This window comes from Calidris pugnax, unplaced genomic scaffold (assembly GCF_001431845.1).
Source record: "Calidris pugnax isolate Ruff unplaced genomic scaffold, ASM143184v1 scaffold435, whole genome shotgun sequence".
In the NCBI taxonomy this organism is placed as follows: domain Eukaryota; kingdom Metazoa; phylum Chordata; class Aves; order Charadriiformes; family Scolopacidae; genus Calidris; species Calidris pugnax.
Window position 1 is genome coordinate 3,032,236 of NW_015091240.1, and position 15,721 is coordinate 3,047,956.

At 44.3% G+C, this 15,721-nt stretch overlaps 1 protein-coding gene across 14 annotated transcripts in view; it reads right to left on the reverse strand.

Annotated features, from left to right (window-relative positions):
• Positions 1 to 15,721, reverse strand: part of BRSK2 (BR serine/threonine kinase 2) — a 325,870-nt gene that overhangs the window by 112,122 nt on the left and 198,027 nt on the right. The window lies entirely within an intron of this gene.

Consider the following 15,721-nt stretch of genomic DNA (forward strand, 5'->3'; position numbering starts at 1 on the left):
AGGCTGTTCCTGCTTCACAATCCAAAGCCAGTGACATATTCTCAAAGTACAGAAATTCTATAGTGTAACTGAGGGCTTTCCTGCCCTCCCACAGGCACAGGTGAAGCCATGCTGCACAACATATTGCATACTCAATATTAGAAAATCTCCATCCTGAAGAACTTGCAGCGTACGCAGGGGAGACAAAGAGTGGAAGACAGACAGCAATGTGATTTTATAGCTGCAGAACTGAGGAACGGAAAGGGAAAGAAATATAAGAAGTGACATAAGAAGTACAAAGCACAACAAGAAATTAAACCTGATTACTGGAGATGCAGTGTTCAGAGCCTTAAGCATAAGACTGTGCTTTCTCTCAATTCCCAATCTGTCCGAGCGTGGCTACTTCTAAGAGCGTGTCTTCAAAATGGAGTTAACAAGTTGTGACTAAGTCCCTGTAATTAGCGCAAGCCCTGTTCTCACCCAAAATTCTTATCATGAACTGCCATGGTGCTTTCAACGCGAATTTACTAAGGGTATTCATTAGAGATAGAGTCAGTGCAATTCCTCAGCTGCTAGTAAAATTGCTCTGTGCTGCTCAAAGCCACACTGTAACTGCTCTGATTTGACCTAGGCTAACTCGCAGGGAGTTCATGTAGCACCGTGGAGACTGTAGACTACTGAAAGAAACTCTGCAACAAGACGGAGCCTAAGCATTGCACAGTTGGGAATGACAAATTTCCAGGAATCCACAAAGGCAGGAAAAAGACCTAAAGAAGCAGACAAAGACAACCAGGTAGGTTTTTTTTCCCAGTCCTTCAAATAACGGATTGTCCTGAAACTGCTATGCTAGCAAACAACACATGCTACAAAACCATGTTTAAACATCTCCCCTTCAAGGATGAGGCGAGTAATTAGGAACTTGCCCCAGTATACTTTTAGTTCATGATATCCTTTAATTTCCTGAGGCATCATACTCCACTAAGCCTGAACACAGACAACTTACCCTGGATGCCAGTAATATATTCGGCAGGAAATTAGAAAGTGGTAGTTTTCCAGCACTGGGCAGAGGAGGAGGATTTCCCAGCATGTTGCCTATCACCCCAGATCTCTCTTCCTCTGTATCACCACACAAAACCAGCAAAAGACGCTCTCACACCACATCACCCTTGGCCTTCCTCACATACCAAGATGGAGGAACATGTGTACATGTGGCAGTCTTAGTCTTCCGAAGATGCTTATTCCTCTCTGCAGAGTCAAAAGTCATTAGAGATCCACTTCCACACTTGGGATCTCTGGAAACAGCTCCCTCAGAGAAGCGAGGAAGAGAACAGCGTATCAGGAGGCTCTAATGGAATTAGTGTGTATGTGTGCATGCATGTCATCATGTACGTATGCAGTTCAGCGCTGCCAGAACTCGGCGATGAACTCCATGAATTCAGTGATACACGGTACCAGACAGTGACAGTTCTGTCGGCAAAACTTACTCATGACGGGCACTTAGATGAAAGCAGCACATGCAAATATGAAATCAAAGTTGGGTAGATTTCAACTGCACAGCTATTCTACCAAAAAAACCACACAAAACTAGGGGATATCTAGCTTATTCAATTTTTATCTCCTCTTCAAAAAGACCTATTGGTCTTTTCTCTTACAAGACATGCACTGGTATTTGCAAAGGGCTTGTTCAGCCTTATAATTGGTAAAGCTGGATTTGCCCCAAGAATGAGGAAAAACAAAAGAGAAGAAGCACCTGTCCCCATAACACTCTTTCAATAGTAGTGAGGTTCAACATCAGCACCATGTACCACAGTTGCTCAAGAACTGGAACTCTAACCAAGTTCCCTTTAGATGGGGCAGACTAGGTATTTAATGGGGAATGTGACCGTTTCAGTAGCCATCCCCCGTTCCCCCTCCTGGGGGATATCCTGCCTGTAGATGGGCTGTCTAGCTGCACTGGAGATTCAATTCTGAAAACCTCTTGGTAGGTGCAGTGACAATGTAAGTTCAGACCAGCTGAGTGATGGATGGCAGCATCCAGCCAGGGTCCTGCCTGTTTACTGTTCTAAAGCATGAGAAGAGGCAGTGACTGGAGGAGGGGATTCAGTTACAGCACAACATAGCCTATGCTCAATAAGAGAAAATCAGACCACAAAGCAAGTATCTACTTACTACCTACAGATTTACGCTCGAAACCAATTAAAAAGAAATAGCATGAGTTACGTTACTTGCATCATTTTAAGTGTATGCTTCTGTGCATATTTTTAACTTCCTGGGAAGTAAACCCTGAGAGGAAATAAGAGTTTCGGAGGTCTTGATTGCAGCCCCAGCTATGCACAAAGCATCCAGCTCGATGAGCCTGGCAGCATTTCCCTACACTGTATTCAGTTCAGTGGTGTGTTGCACCACTCCAGTGCGGGCAGCACTCAGCTTTCCAGAGTTTGCTACTACTTCTACCTGCAAACCAAGGACAAAACTGATCTACTCATCTCAGTAAGACTTGGTATAATCCTTCAGAGAAAAGGGGCTTTATGAAGGAAAAGCGTCATTACTGTTTTTCTCATAGCCCAGGCCTTGGCTCTGTGTAGAGGAGCAAGACACTAATGGCTGTATTATTTCATGAACTAGAGATTCCCAGCTCTCAACAGCAATCTGAAAAAGATCACCCTCGAAAATCTTACAGTAGTGTCCTGTCTCTTTTCCCTTCCAAAGAAAAACAACAGGCCGCAAAAGCATGCAACAGACCACCTTCTCAAAATTACTACTGCAGTCATTGCTAATGGGTAACTCTCCCGGATCCTATTCATTTTTTATATCCCCACAGAGAAGCCAGTAATTGATATGGGTTGGACGGAGACTGTAGATCTCAATAATGATTTTACTGATGCCTGGCTCAGAAGGACCTAGCAGCCACCGTGTCATTAGAAAAGGAGAGGTATCTGAACTCAGTGGCAAAATAAGAGAGGCCTGAAATAGCTTTGCCTTCTTCCCCAGAGCTTTGCCAGCCCTTGGCATGCCTTTTTTTGCGCATCCCTGTGCTTGCAAGCCACGCAGTGCTGTCCAGCTCAGTGCTGGCAAGGGCAGGGGAATGGAGAAACCCTGCAGGGGTGTTTGCTTTAATGCAGATGCAATTATCAGAAAGCAGGCCAAGCTCAGAATAGCCTGTCTAGGGACGCTCGGAGTCTGTGATAAACAAGAAACACAGCGAAACATTTGCATAATAGTTAAAAGACAATGGAAAAAAAACAAAGCTTCCCCTGTCACACAAACACCAGGTCACGTCACAGGGTCCCAACTACAGCCTGTGTTGCCTCATACCTTGGTGGTTCCTGACTGTGCGGCGCTCCAGGCACCTCGGAGCTGAGGGAAAGAGCTGTGAAAGGCTCTGCAGGGCAAATGGAGACACACTGCTAACTTGTAACCTTGCAGGTTCCAATTAGAGGCTTTAAAAATCTATGCAGGAGGCTGATTTGACAGGATGCTCCAGTGATTCAGCTAATGACAAAGTGCAACAACGGGGCAATGCAACCCTGAGAGGAATAATGCAAAACTCTGGTTCCCTCTCCTCCACCTCTACTTCACCCTCCGTCTCCCGCAGAGGAAATTGCATCTTTCTGGTTTAAGCCCAAGTCGTCAGCACAGTCTTCACTGGTGACAAGTGCTCTCCTCTCCCGCTTTCAGACTCATGCACGGGGTGATAATTCACTTAGAAGGCAAGGAGGGCATGCTGAGGGAGCCTGAAGGTTTGTCTTGGTGATGAAGAAAGTTTCCTTTTATCTCTTGTATTCATTTCCTCAGTAACAACTGGGTCACCCATGGGTGATGATGTGAGAACTTGAAAAATGGGCAGCTGTCTCCTATTACCAGGCTGTATTTTATGCACTAAATCTGTATAAGTACTATGCAACAGTCATTAATATCAATGTTTCTAAAAGAACACCTACGCCAAAAAGCCAAGGGACAGCAGAAGACATTTCTCTTTGGATGCTTTGAGGTTCACCAGCAGCACACCACAAAGCTCTCTCTTTCTCCATTGACGTAGGTGGTTACCATATTGCTCAAAACACTGGCCTGAGAAGGAAGTCTGGAGTTGTAGAAGTAGCAAGGGGCAATAAAGCCGTGCAGGCTGCAAATGTGCTGTTTTTCCTTCTCAGAGCAAAATGGTGGAGGGGGGGTGGGGGTGGTAGGTTTTCATGTGAAAATCAAGCTGTCTACAGTTAACTCTGCTTTGCTCTGAAGTAATTAATGAAATACTTTTCAGAATTCAACAGCTGTCCCTCAGTTACTAGAAACTCAGCCTGGACATGAACTTATCTCCGAGTTCAGAATTTTTTAGACTCAGGATGAACTTCAAAGGATGCAGAGATTTGGACGCTCATCTAACTCAGGCTACAACTCCAGGTAGAACTCAGGCTGGAAACCTTGTACCAAAGTACCTACTTTCTCCCATGTCTGGCCTACTGTGCAGTAATTTGCAGTTCCATGATGAGAGCACAGAAAGCAGAAAGGAAATCACTGTGATATTTTACTGAAGTGGCAAAACCAAAGGTATCGGATAGGAAAAAACTAATCTCAAGTTCTCTGGAAAATTTCCATTCCCATTGTAACAGAAATATTCCTGGAATAAAATCCCCTGGGATTTTATTAATTTGGTACTTTTTCTTCCATGTTATGTGGTACTGAAAATTAAAAATGGTGAAAAATGACTGGCTTTGGTGAAGACCATTTAGGTCACCTGTTAAATCTTTCCCATAATCACAGAATAAACAGTCTACTCTTGAAATCAGAAGAGAACAGCTTTAAAGCACAAAGGGCTTTATACAAGTAAGTGTAGGCCCAGTATGTTTTGTAGGGTCACTGCTCTGGAGATACCATTCTTCTAAACAAACTTATTACCAAATCTAAGCAATACCACATTGTATCAGCTGCATCCTTAATTTCAATGGGAGCATAAATAGAGCAGAAGTGAAAAAAAATCAGGTTTTAAATGATTAAACATTAAAATATCTTCCTCTGCAGCTCTGAATTTAGTTGATTTTTCACTTAAAGTGGTCTTTCATTACATTTATCTGCAACTTCTTCAGTAGGCCATTATGGAAGCAAACAGAGAACCGGAGAAGTTGTCCATCTTTGGAGAGCATTTCCTGCTGTTCCTGTAGCCATTAGCTTCGTATTTCTGAATATACCGAGCCAGATTCAAAATGTATTGAAGTCAACAAAAGGCATCAATTGACTTAAGTGGGCCTTGAATCAGACCTTCTATGATCATTAAGTGGTATCTGGAAGAAATCTTCTATTACACAATTTTGACTAATTAAATGCTTTAACATGAACTCACGTTTTCTACTAAGTACTAGTAATTACAGGAAAATTCTATAAGGAGTGGATAAATGAGGGGGGAAACTAGACTTAGATCTCCACAGACTCAGGCAGGTAGACAATGCTGTACAAAATACTTACAACAAACCGACAAAATTACTGGAAAGCTGAGCAATTTCTCATTTTATTGAAAGCTCTATTATAGGCTCATTCCACCACAATTTTTGTTTGCATGCGTGCTTCTCAAAGCTATTTCCCCATAAATGAAAATGAAAATAGGTATGTGTGAGAAGCAAGTGAGATGCATATTTGATGTTAAAATTTGCATGTACAAACTTCTATACCATGACACTTTAGTAGGAAAATTTATTTTCCACAAACTACTATTATAACAGAATGTCAGTTTCTACTTGTCTTTATTGAAACAAGTATTTTTCCATAGTCCCTTCAAAACTGCAACTCGAAAGCTCCGCTGAATTTAAAAATTTGGCATAAAGTCCGGGGGTATTAGCTCAGCTGAATGGATACTGTGAGAATTTTCTTGGAAATGCTTTCTGCTGCTGCAAATGCACCTCCACTACAGGTGGCCTGGCACATTGATTCCAAGGTCTTGAAGTGACAGAGTTTGGATCCTACAGGTTACCTAACCATGAAATATCCTACCCAGGAATTTCATGGTTTAAGTCGGTCGTTAACACCTGCAGTGTTCCTCAGCACTCTGCCATAGGCTACTGAGTAAATATGGCACTTAGACTTATCTGCAACGTATGCTTCTTTAAGAAGCATCAGGGCTTCATGCAAGAGACACTGATGGGAGCTGACAAGGAGTGGATTTATTCATTCAGCACTTGAGATTATCTGCTGCCTGGTGGTACACAGCTAACGAGTGACTGACGTGCAAGTCTCTGCCAGCAGTCAGCAGAATTGGCCCCTTACACCGGGAGGCAAATAGCCTCCCTGTGCCTCCTGTCACCTTCGGTGAGTGCCACATCCTGGCTGCCGTCACCAAGTAATGCAGGACACAGGACAGCCACTCGGCAGGAGGAATAACCTGATCTTTGACTTACCTTTCTTTTCCCCTCCTTATCCTGGTTTTTAATGTTAATGCGCACTGTGCTTTCTTTGACCCGACACAGAATGTTTGCACAGCTGGTTGTTTTTTTTTTTTTTGCTGGGGGAAAAAACGAACTCGCGTCCAGCCAGCTCAGTGTGTCTAAGAAACCCTCCACCCCCAGTCAGCAGCTCCAGCCAAGCCTGTGTGATCACTGATATCTACTGCTCCAAAGCAGCACCTCAGTCCCTCTTGTGTGAGCAGCCCTCCCTGCCATGCCAGACCTGCAGTGCTCACCCCAGACTTAGCAATTTCAGCCCAGCCTGCACAAGCAATGCATTAGGCACTACTCACCTGCAGCTTTTCCCCACTGAAGGACCCACAAACTTACACCTGACCCATTTCAGGGATGTGTAAGTCAAAGAACGCAAGAGCCAACAATGCAAGCAAACAGGCCCTGTGCAGGAGGGCATGAAAGGAGCACAACGGGTAACTTATTGTCCCTCAGTAGAAGTTACTTCTACTTAAGGTAGAAGATACATTCAAGAACATTTAATGCTCAGCTACGGAAAATCAATCACTACACAGAAAGGAGAAACAAGCTGCAATATTGAGGGGTATGGAGAGTTCAACTTCAAACAACAGAAGTACAGAACTCCTTGTAGTATTTGAGGCATCACAGATTTAATACGGGCAGTACCAAACACCACATTGGAGTGTCTGAGCCAAAGAGTGGATGGAGGATGCGGGAGATGTTGAATCCCATCAAGGGAATACGGGCAAGCACAAAAGCAGTGGTATAGCACAGAACAGCATAACGTTCTGCCAAAAATGTAGTGTAGAGCTTCTGAGAGCACTGGTTGAGGATATGATAAGGCACAGGGGTTCCCAAGAGCATCCAGGAAAGGGACTAAGACAGTGAAATGATGCTGACATGGACTGGATTCTTAAGGGAGTCCACCATCTGTAGGAAGAGAAATTTAAAAGCATAATTTTGGAAAAGCTTCAAAGGATAAACTCTCCAGTATTTTCTGTGTCTCTGCTAGCCTCTTTCCCCCTCTTCCTCCTTTTCTCCATTAGTCACACTGGCCTTGTTTAGCTCATTGGCATTGTCTTACACAAATGTCCTTTACACTTTCTCCTTAATACTCTTCCAGAAGCAATCAATAGGATTGCTGCTTTTTCCTTCTCTACATCTTTCTTTAATGGCCATCTCTGGTTCCCTAAGAAATAAGGCAGGTAACAAATGCTCCAGGAGAGGGCAGAATAGCTGGAGACTGGAGGCAGAATGCCAGACTCCGTCCCTGCCTTGCCCCACTCCACAAGCCTAATGACACCAATCATTTCAAAGAATAGAAAACAGATAATATGATTTTTGTTATTCTACTATATTCTCCTGTTGTTCACTTTTGGGTGCCCCTTGACTCTTTAGATGGATATTTGTATGTACTTCTATATTAGGATCTTCTTTCAGCTGAGTTAATAAACTCAGTGAGATACAAACGGTTGATATCTAGAAGGGATTCTTCATCCCAATAGTCCCTCACAGCTGGTAGTGACGGAAGCAGAGACTGAAGCAATCCACAGCTCTTCCCTTTGTTTCCATTTTCCAAATATGCTGTTGAAGCACAACTGCACCTCCCAGAGGGACGCGGTCCCAGACAAAGAGCAGCATGGACCTCATCCAGGAACTGTGAAAAGGCTAAAGGCAACCCAGACTCACAAAGTTCACGTTTGCACTTCGCTTTGCAATAGAGAGAGAGCCTTGAGGGGAGGCCTGGCAGCTGCAGGCAGAGGAATCAACACCTGACTTTCTGCCAAACTGTAGAGCCAGCAACTGCGTACTCGGGGAGGCTGAGCAACCCCTCAGCCCAGCTCTTCCACCACAGCAGGTCACCAACACTTCCTATCGCACTGCAGCATGGGCAGCAGCTCCTGCCTGACGTGAACTATGTTCTATGTTCATCCCATCTTAGCGACACTGATCCAAAGAATTACTCGGGATTCTTATCTGTGATGTTGGAATTAGTCTACTTTGTCCATGAAATAAGCTCCCTGAGGACAGACTGTGTCTGAGAAACGCAATTGTTCAGCGTCTCTCTATAATGGGATGACCATAACTGTTGTACACTATACAAAGACAGGAATGAGCACTTCAGTTCCAAACATCCCTGCCCACTCATCTGTATGTGGGATTATAGCTTTTTAATGCCGATCCACCTCACCCACAAGCATGTCTTTTCATATCTTGCAAGACGGGACTGGACAGCATGGGAAATCAGCAGTGACCCCTCAATATCTTCATCTCAGAGCTACCTGTTTGGATCTAGCCAACAGCAGAGGGGCTCAAAGCCTGTTACTCTCAGCCCTTTGGTGACTCACACAGCAGAAGTACCTTGACCGACTCAGCCTCAGTCCCAGGTCAAGATTAAATTATTGGTGGACAGTTAAACTGCTATTGTAAAACTGTCCCCTCCCTTCAAGTACTGCACATCAATGCTGAGAAATGACACAAGCTTTCAAGATGATGCTAGTCCTGATGCAATAGCTTGGTCTGTGGTGCCTGCCACTTCCTTTGGTGTCAGGGATGCAGCAAAGACAGCAACACTGGCTGGGAGCTTTCCATTGGGTTTCAATCTACAAAAGGATGGCTAATAAGGCAGGAATTGTAGTACAAAGCAAGAGGCAGAAAGAGGGGAGAGGAAGAAATAAAATTTCATATTTTGCCTCAGTCTTGAGGCTGCCTGTACTCACTCTCTGTCTCTCCTCAGGTTCAGCCTGCAACAGAAGACATTACAGCAAGACTTGTACTCCCCTCAGTGAAGACAACGTCTTCCTCTGTTTTGTACAAGCAACAGAAGCAGCAGAAAATTAGTCGATTGCTGCCATCAGCATCCAGGATCTCTCACAGCTGGGAGTTAAGAGATCAAAGACAGCAACGAAGGAACATTTTGTTTCTCAGTTATTTTATCTCTGCTCTTCTCATATCCTTCCCATCACACACCAGTCCCTTCTTGCTGGAGGTGCTAATGACATCTTGCAGCCTATCAATATCAGGATCAAGAAACCTCTTGGCAAGGGAGGTTTACAAACCCCACTGTAAAGACAGGCTCTCGAGCACCTCAGGATAGGCGATGAGGATAAGCCAAGTCATTCCTTCTCCACATTGTCGAAACTTCCCTGAGAAAGGAGGCCATGTCCTTAAAAGCACCTCTGGCCACATCCTTAAAGAAGAGTCCAGAATATTCTCCACAGCTTAATACAGTACATCTTCGTTATATTTTCTAATACATTATTCAGTCTGGTTGGACTTTCAGAATTCCTTGGCGTTGGCCTATCACTTTATTGCAAAGTTCATGGGATTTTTACTACTAAATGAGACCACAGTCAGCCAGCAGTGAATGGCAAATTCCATCTTTTAGTTCCAAGTCCCTAGAGATGGGTCTTGTAATAAGACGCCTGCCTCACCATTTATGAGTCTATGCCTTCAACATTACTTCTCCGATCCTGCAGTATTTCTGAGCCTTTCTGAGTCCTACTGGTGAATTCTTCAGCCTCACCATCCTAAACCATAGCCAAAAGCATTCCTTACCCTAAAACAGATCATCTTTTCCACACAGTGACAATCACTTCTACAGTATAGAAAACTTCTTCCCTGAATTACCTGTGTCACTCCAAAGCAACCTATAAGTGTATGACAAGTGGTATATTGCAGTGCAGATGCACGCACCAACACAATATTAGAGAGACCAGGAAAAGCAAACAAATGAAGGCATGTTAAACTTGAGGAAGGTGGTATTTTCATTATTTCTGAAGGTGGTGTTGTGGATTGTGCATCTTCAGAATAGTCATCTTCAGTGCCACTGCTTACTTGAGTCTCTTCCCATTCCTTTTTATCTGCCCTAAGTAACACATCTAATACAGAGTTCCAAGCTATTTGGCTTCTGATGAAGAGCAAAGGCAGGATGCAACACTCTCTTATGTCAGGCGATAACGCATCGCTAAAGAAAGTGCTAATGACTCAAAAATTACATAGAGGAAGCAAGAGAAAAGTTCTAACGATAAATAAATTAGCTTAATTCTCTAAAAAGAATGGACTTGGCTGGACATGCTTGCTCTAGCTCTTCCTGAAAGTGGCAGAGCAAGCATTCCAAAACCAGAAGAAAATTTGAAAACAGGAGTTCACTTAAATCATACCATGTCAGGCCAGTACACCTTGGGATGCTTTGGCACATATACAGGCATCCTCCTTTCACAAACTAATTCAAAATCCCTTGCACTTGCCAAATACTTATGATAACACTTACATGTGCAGATTTAAAAGCGCTCGCAAACAATTTGCTAAGAAGATAGCAGGCTAAATTTGAAACGAGCAATATTTGAAATGGACAGCTGGGCTACATCTACCCCCCCTCCCTCCCCAACTTTTTAGCATTTTCTGCCAGAGATCACATTCATTAGTCAGCTGAACCTTGTTTCCAGATGTTTGAAACATGGAAAAAACAACCTGTGAATTGGGGAGTTTTCCAAGACTCAGCAATATGGTCACAACAGAGTTTTGGAATGAAAAGGCAAGGGATGCTGTTCATGTCATCCTTTCTCTACAGAAAAAACCCACCAATTACATCTCTTTATAGGAGACATAATTAGCTCCCTTCTTTCCAACGGAGAAAGACTTTCCCTCCATGAAAAGCTCTGTCTCCCACGCAAACACAGGACAGACAAAAACCCCTCCGAAACCTTGCTAAGGCGGGTGCCATGCTGAGGAAAGCCAGCAGTAACCTCAGATAGGAGGAAACAGTGCCTGTGCTCTGAGGCTCACGTGTTGAATCATCACTTATCCAAACATAGTTGGGAGGAAAGTACCGCAGAGATGTTCTCCTTACACCATACAGAGCTCAGTGAGTTTGGATGTAAAACCTCAAGATATTTAGGGGTAGTTGATCATTACATTAAGATATGTATGATGGCAGGGATTACAGTGCATTCTACTGCTGTCTAATATGGACTTGTGTGGGTCAGAAGTTTCATTTGTGTACTGCCTCCTACCCTTAAGCTCATTCCCACACTGCAACAGACATAATTCATATTCACAGTCCCTCCTCTGAGAATGAAACATGGACTCCAGGTGAAGTATTTGCCTTCTATGCTTTGTTGCTAGACACCCTGGGACAGTAGCACAGCACGTTCTTTTAGCTGCTCTGTGCAGAACATGTTTTTCCAGGTTCAAGGAGACAAAGTGAACTAAAGACTTCTGCAAAGCATCCTTGCAGGGTACTCAGGAAAGCTCTATGGAAAATTGCGCCAAGCCCATCTCACATTTTGTTTGCCAGAGGAACACAGTAACATTGACATGTCCCTTTTGCTTCTGAGAGTCCTGAAGTTGTTGCTGGGTGCCATTCAGTGAGAAAGCCTGGGACAGTAGCTGATAAGGAATAGCAGTGATTTTAGGAGGCCAGTCCTCTTTTCTGCAGAGATATACATAATGGTTACAGAGTTGAGGCAACTTTCCCTCCCTCAGTAACAGTCTTACTCCATCCCAAGCGTACAAGGGATATCTAGACTTTTGTCATGTCCTTTGCTATCGTTCTGCTGCCCACGTGTTCTTGTATTTAGAACAGGGTAGTGTTACAGAGTCAAACTGGGAGCCCGTTCTTTATTTTGGAGTGGATTCCTTATGCAACCACAGAAGCCACTCAAGAACAACTATGTTCTGTGAAATGCTAGGGACTGTGAGACCCTTTTTCTGACTATTCCTCTTCTGGTTTTGCATTCTTATATGCTTGCTGACATTCCTAAACTGTTAACCTTTTCTGCTTTGTACTACTTTTTTCTCAGGCAGAATTGATTTTCCTTGCAATTTTCCAGACCTTTTCTATGTTCCCTTCTGGGTGACTGGGAACATGGACTTGTAGAAAACATTTTACTTCCATTTCAACAGTGTTTAAGGTGCATGCTTTAGTCTGCAGCTCTGCTGTATAGTCTAGAGTCTACCTGCAAGCAACAGAAAGGCAGCAAAGTGATGAAAGAAGGTAAGGAAAAAATTACCTCATAACTTCTATCAAACTTAGGGGTTTGTGACGCATTTAGGAGAGTAACGCATTTAGTTTGAAAGCTCTTGGTGGTCCACATGAATGTTTTTGGTGGCAAAACAGGAAGATGGGATAGTCGTTACTTCTGACCCATTAAACACATACTTTGTAGAGCAACTTTTTTGATGACATTCCTTTGGACGTCTTCATTTACAAAAAGAGCTAGGCACTGTCGTCCCTCTTCCTTCTGTGGGAACAGTGACCTGTGTGAGAAACCTGAGATCACTCCACAGGGTATAATTTAGCACTTTCCAGGCATACCAAGATCTCTGAAGCACTGTTGTGTCTCTTTGATCCTTTATGTTACTCATGATCTGCAAATGATCAGTCACTTAAAGCCCACAGGAGAGGGGGTTACTGCCGACCTACTGAAGGCTTGAGTTTGTCAGTTCTATCTTCAAATAAATGAGCAGAAGCTTCACTTAGTGAAAATGCATACAAGCATACAGCTCTGATACACTCTCAATAAGGGAATCATAGAATAGTTTGGGTTGGAAGGGACCTTTAAAGGTCGTCTAGCCCAATCCCCCCTGCAATGACCTTTGAAATCTTCAACTAGAGCAGGTTGCTCAAAGCCCCATCCAACCTGACCTTGAATGTTTCCAGGGATGGCGCATCTACCACCTCTCTGGGCAATCTGTTCCAGTGTTTCACCACCCTCAGCGTAAACAATTTCTTCCTTGTATCTAGTCTCAATCTACCCTCTTTTAGATTAAAACCATTACCCTTTGTCATATTGCAACAGCCCCTGCTAAAACATCTGTCTCCGTCTTTCTTGTAGGCCTCTTTTAAGTACTGGAAGGCTGCAATAAGGTCTCCCTGGAGCCTTCTCTTCTCCAGGCCGAATAACGCCAAGTCTGTCAGCCTGTTCTCATAGGAGAGGTGCTCCAGCCTCTGATCATTTTTGTGGCTGTCCTCTCGACCCTCTCCAACAGGTCCATGTCTTGTACTGAGGGCTCCAGAGCTTGACACAGTACTCTAGATGGAGTCTAATGAGAGCAGAGGAGAGGGGCAGAACTAACCTCCCCTGAGCTGCTGGCTGCCTTCTTTCCATGCAACCCAGGATGTAGTTGGCTTTCTGGGCTGCAAGCACATATTGCTGGGTCAGCTTTTCACCCACCAACACCCCCAAGTACTTCTCCGCAGGGCTGCTCTCAATCCCTTTATCCCCCAGCCTGTATCAATACTGGCGGTTTCCCTGATCCAGTTGCAGGACCCTGCACTTGTCTTGTTGTACCTCATGAGGTTCACATGGGCACACTTCTTGACCTTGACCAGATCCCTTTTGACGGCATCCCATCCCTCAGGCATGTCAACTGTCCCCACTCAGCTTGGAGTTGTCCACAAACTGGCTGAAAGTGTACTCAGTGCCACAAGTCATTGATGAAGATATTAAACAGTACTGGTCCAAACACAGACCCCCGAGGGACACCACTTATCACTAATTTCCACCTAGACGTTGAGCTGTTGACCACTACCCTCTAGATACAACCATCCAACCAGTTCCTCATCCATCAAACAGCCTACCCACCAAATCCATCTCTCTGCAATTTAGAGAGAAGGATATTATGGGGGACCATGTCAAAGGCATTACAGATGTCCAGACAGATGACATCCATAGCTCTTCCCTTGTTCACTGATGTAGTCACTTCATCATAGAAGGACACTAGGTTGGTCAGGCAGGATTTGCCCTTGGTGAAGCCATGTTGGCTGTCTTGAATCACCTCCCTGTCCTCCATGTGACTTAGCAAATAGCCACAGAAGTATGAAGCAGCTCTTTAAATCTGCAACGGGAAATAAGCAAAAGAGGAAAAAACCAAAGCAAAACCCTCCCTTAAAACTGGTCTGAATATTTTCAAATAAGACAATGTTCCTTGTAGAGGGAAAAGAAATGTGTAGGGCACAGCTGTGTCCTTTCCTCATGTAATGGCTCTTTCTCATCTTTTTCCATGATTCCTGTGCATATTCTCCAAGCCTCTGGATGGGAGTCAGCACCTCCTTTCAGCTCTTCAGTGGGATCACTCTGCTGATGATCTCCTTTAGACCTGAGGATTCACTTAACCACCCAATTTGCAGCAGGCTTCCTTCTCCTGGGAGAAGTGTCTGATTCTACAAGTGAACCCAGGACCTCAGAGGTGAAGCAGGACTGCAAGAATTTACAGAGGGTTTACATGAATGAATGAGTTTAATTTTCAAATTTAGGCCAGAAGCAGCCTGCCCAGCCTATTTTTTTCTCCCCCATACTGTTTATTCAACCAAAAGGATTTTCAGACAACCTGAGGGGATTGCCTTCATGGGTGAGCGTGCATTTTACCAGAAGTCCTATTTGGCAGAATGACTTTTATTATAAGCATTTTGGTTTTGTTGCCCCTGCTGCACACTGCCTTTCTTGGCCTTCTGGCTGCCTCCAAGTCCTGTGAAAACCTCCCTCTCCACAACGCACTGGGGATCTAGCAGATGCACAGGCTACGTAGCCGAGGAATCACTTTATACCTCAAGCACTGCCAAACAGTTTATGGTGCAGCTTAGGAGGTCATATATATACTATTGTTTTCCTATGGAAAACCAGGGTGCCTTTGTAGAAATGCCCTCATTTTGCTTGAAACACCACCTGCATTTTGCAGGTGTGATCCTAAACCAGCAGAACAAATCCAGCAAGGGGTTAAAATAGGATTTGTATTTTATTTCTAACCTGGGTTGGAGAATTCCCTTCTTTCCTTTTTCTCTTCCCCTTACGACACCTTTTTAAATAGAGTTGCTTTTTCCAGCCCCAAACCCACCTAATGCCAAGGGGTCAAGCTATGTTTCTCAACTCCTTTGTTCAGCGGAGCAGTATGGGGGCGTGAGATAAGTCTTTGCCGAAGCCACCAACGATTAAGACATCAGCCCCATTAAGAGCCGCTGCCTTCTGTGCAGTCAGCTCTCTGTAAGCCACCCCGAGTCCTCTCTCTGCCGTATCAGAGCAGCCTGCCTCTCCCTGGGGGATCCCCCCAGCCAGCTCTGCAATGGGGCTTTGCTCTGCTCCTCACATCCAGCCTGCCTGCTCATTAATCATTCGGGATGCGACAGCTACCGCCACTGCTGCAGACACCTAAAGACTGAGGATGTCATCTCCTCCTCACTACACAAGGCTTTTCTCCGCCAACTGCTTTTAAAGGGAAACATCTTTTTTTTTTCTTGTGTGTGCTGCGACAGAAGAATATAGGTTGTGACCTTAAAAGCAGGAAAAAGAGTTCTACTGCAGTCCCCACGGTGGCTGTGGCTGGCTCTCTGCTACACTGAT